Genomic DNA, 4,374 nt, shown 5'->3' on the forward strand with positions numbered 1-4,374 from the left:
TGTGTACTCTACAATCATCAGTAAGAGAGATGTAGAGGCTTTTTCACACCATTTTTGTCCATGTAAACCTTTTGTTTTAATAAAGCATATTCATGGCTTAGACTTTAAATCATATTTACAGATGAGGAACACTTCTAGGTTCAAACAGGTGAACAGTGAAGCTACTACTGCTGGCAGGAATGCACGACCCCCCCCCATGCATTTTAAGCCTAAAGGGCAAAGACTTAATATCCAAGAACACCATACACATCACCCTCTAGACTGAAGAACTGAAACCAGAGAATGAGAAGAGAGTTGGTGAAGTTCATGTAACCATCATCTGATACCTTCACCTTCTTGCTACAGAAGCCAATGAAAGCTATGCTAATTTTAGATAAACTAGAAGGAGGTTTCCTGATCCTATTAAGTGAAACTTTCTCTCATTGTTAACAATTAGGCCAAGGGCATTAGCTACAGAAGGGTATCCTTGGACAGATACAGAATATTAGAACAGCGAAGAGGAAGCCGCACGGATACATTGTCTCTTCAAATATCAGGAACTTCTACATCAGAGCAGTAGAGCACTGGATCAAGTCCATCTCTGCCAGAGGCTTAGTCCAAAAACCTCCTGTTGGCATTTGTAGCAAATAAGGCCCCCTGTACTTCCGGCAGCATCTGCTGGACTATGCAACCTAGCTGGCTTTCTAGAGTACTGGAAACTTGTATTTTATGATCTCCATTATGGATCTCAAATCCACCACTACCTCCTCAGGCAGGTAGTCCTCCTGATCAATTTGGACGTCAACATCTTTTTTGGTGGCAATTTTGTACACAGAAATCACTTTTGGCACTGCAGTCTTTACCAGAGGGAAATCCTGCACCCTAAAATGTACAATTATTCGGGGCTCCAACAGTTGGTACAAACTCTGGAAGACCAGTCCATCCACCAGCACTGGGTACCTGGTTGTGTCTTATCACTTTGCTGAGCCTGTTTCACTCCATTTAGTAGATCTGTGATAAAGTCATCTCTCACTCTGAGGACTCTGGGCTTTGCTTGATTCATCAGATTGGACATCCGAGTTTTCTTCTGCTGTTCAATCTGCTTTTCTTTCTTCTCATAGTATTCCATAATCTTTGGTCTTTGGGTTTACCCAAGACGACCCTTCTCAATACTGAACTCTTCTCTGCCTTTGCATCTATTTCTTTGGCTTTCTCGTTGGCTTCTTGTTCCATAAAAGCCATCGTATGCTTCATCTGCTTTTGCACATCAGCATCGCTGAGGGCCATGGTGAAGGCGATGCTAGGCCAGAGGGCAACTGGCTCCAGCTTAGGTTTGAAAGGGGCAGTGGAAGGAAGGGGAAAGGAAAACACAATGCAGGTTTTGGCTTCCTTTGCTTTATAACTCCGGCTTCTGGTTTCTCTCAGACAATTTTTGAATCATGGTTTCCATCTCATAGTCCAAGATCACTACTCCAGCTCAAACTATCACATCTGCATGCCAGGCAGAAGGAAGGAGAAAAAATACTGGGAAAGGACATTTCTCCTTTCTTTAAGTACATCTTCTGGAAGTTAAACACACCTTTTCTTCCACATGAATTCCACTGCTCACAGTAGTCAAAACAGCAAATCTAGCCACAAAGGAAGCCTGGAAATACAAGTCCTATGTTGCACAATTGTACACATAGGAATCACTGGGAAGATCAATTGCTGAAGAAAAAGGAAAGAAAATGTAAAGGGGAAAATTATCTGCCTTAGGAGTTTATTTGACTATGAGAATTTGGATCATCTTCTTGTCTGGATAACTTCACCAGAAAAATTCATTAAAAATATTTTGAACATTAAAAACAGACCCTGATAAAAGTAGTACTAAAATTCCTTTGTGTATTTCCAAACTGGATGGTAGTGCTAAATAGATAAACTTCATTTCCCCTTATTTTGCTGACATTTCCTAATAACCCTATGCATTCAGAATAAATATTTTGAAGATCACTTTAGATGGCTTTTTGAATCAAAAGGGATGAGTTTTTCAGGAATTCTAAGCACCTGACAGCATTAGAGAAGGGAGTTAATATCTTTGTCTTATTCAACAACATACACATGTGATTCTTAACACTGTGTAATAACAAACAAACAAAAAAACAAGAATAGCCCATTTTGGATATTATTCTTTTTCTTAATCTAAGCACATTAAATGGAATATCTCACTTATTATTGACTGGTCATAAATAATTACATTCTTCTTATTTAGGTACATACTTTCAGGTACTTGATTTTTTATTTTTTTTATTTTTTTTATTTTTTTTTTTTTATCCATGTATTTTTTTTTATTAATAATGATTTTTTATTCCTCCAGGTACTTGATTTTTTAGCTTGAATAAATTTATTTTTATTTATATGAAATTGATTTCATTTTTATTTTATTTTAAATGTAGTAATAGTGTTTTATATTTTTTACAAATACCTTTTTATTTAGTAAATTAATTTCATGGTCCGTTTTCAGTAGTGACATATTTCCTTTTAAAATAAATTGATATAGGGGCGCCTGGGTGGCACAGCGGTTAAGCATCTGCCTTCGGCTCAGGGCGTGATCCCGGCGTTATGGGATCCGCTATGAGCCTGCTTCTTCCTCTCCCACTCCCCCTGCTTGCATTATCTCTCTCGCTGGCTGTCTCTATCTCTGTCGAATAAATAAATAAAATCTTTAAAAAAAAAATAAATAAATTGATATGTTCCTTCCCCTATTGTCCTCCGTGCTATTCCTTATGTTCCACATATGAGTGAAACCATATGATTATTGCCTTTCTCTGCTTGACTAATTTCACTCAACATAATCCCCTCTAGTTTCATCCATGTTGATGCAAATGGTAGGTATTCATCCTTTCTGATGGCTGAGTAATATTCCATTGTGTATATGTACCACATCTTCTTTATCCATTCATCTGTTGAAAGCCACCTCGGCTCCTTCCACAGTTTGGCTATTGTGGACATTGCTGCTATGAACATTGGGGTACAGGTGCCCCTTCTTTTCACTACATTTGTATCTTTGGGGTAAATACCCAGTGGTAAAATTGCTGAGTTGTAGAGTAGCTCTATTTTTAACATCTTGAGGAACCTCCATACTGTTTTCCAGAGTGGCTGTACCAATCTGCATTCCCACCAACAGTGTAAGAGGGTTCCACTTTCTCCACATCCTCACCAACATTTGTTGTTTTCTGCCTTGTTAATTTTTGCCATTCTAATGGGTGTAAAGCGGTATCTCTTTGTGGTTTTGATTTGTATTTCCCTGATGGCTAGTGATGTTGAACATTTTTTCATGTGTCTGTTAGTCTTTTGTACGTCTTCTTTGGAGAAGTGTTTGCTCATATCTTCTGCCCATTTTTTGACTGGATTATTTGTTTTTGGGTGTTGAGTTTGAGAAATTCTTTATATATCTTGGATATCAGCCCTTTATCTGAAATGTCATTTGAAAAATCTTCTGCCATTCCGTGGGTTGTCTCTTAGTTTTGTTGACTGTTCCTTTGCTGTGCAGAAGCTTTTTATCTTGATGAAGTCCCAAAAGTTCATTTTTGCCTTTGTTTCTCTTGCCTTTGGAGATGTGTCATGAAAGAAGTTGCTGTGGCCAATGTCGGAGAGGTTACTACCTATGCTCTCCTCTAGGATTGTGATGGATTCTTGTCTCACATTGAGGTCTTTCACCCATTTGAGTTTATCTTTGTGTGTAGTATAAGAGAATGGTCAGTTTCATTCTTCTGTATGTAGCTGTCCAATTTTCCCAGCACCATTTATTGTTACACACAACTAATGAATCATTGAACACTATATCAAAAACTAATGATGTACTGTATTGTGGCTAACTTAATGTAATAAAATAAATAATAAATAGATAAATAAATAAATAAATAAATAAATAAATTCATATAAATAAATAGAGCCATTTTAAATATATTAAGCACAGGTGGTAGTTGGACATGGCAAAAATGTGAATGTGGTAAATAAATGACTGACAGTTAAACAACACAGAGAAAATGTACTTATTATATCCTTCAAGTAATGTTTCATATATATAATGTTTCAATATATAAATAGCTCTCAACCAGAGATTGATGGGAATTGTGCATAAATGTCTCAGTGCCCTTCCTCTTTTGTTGAGATAATTTTGAGGCCCAGAGTCTTCCTGTAGTAATGAACTCCAGCTACCCATCAGGATGGATAGCTGGCCTAGCCACACTCCCAATACTGGCTGCCATCTTTTCCCTGGTCCCCCTCCTCCATTTTCCAGCAACTCTCAAAAATGACCAGTTAAACTTTGGGTGGTTATTAATATGCAGTAAGTTTGAGTTTTTTTTTTTTTTTTTTTTTTTTTTTTTTTTTTAGTTTGAGATATTTTTGAAGCAC

The 4,374-nt window shown here is 37.2% G+C and overlaps 1 pseudogene; it reads right to left on the reverse strand.

The window, feature by feature from the left end:
• Positions 1-555: 555 nt before the first annotated feature.
• LOC103659000 lies at positions 556-1,896 on the reverse strand (annotated as a pseudogene).
• Positions 1,897-4,374: the final 2,478 nt, after the last annotated feature.

This window comes from Ursus maritimus, unplaced genomic scaffold (assembly GCF_017311325.1).
Source record: "Ursus maritimus isolate PB19 unplaced genomic scaffold, ASM1731132v1 scaffold_3, whole genome shotgun sequence".
Classification (NCBI taxonomy): domain Eukaryota; kingdom Metazoa; phylum Chordata; class Mammalia; order Carnivora; family Ursidae; genus Ursus; species Ursus maritimus.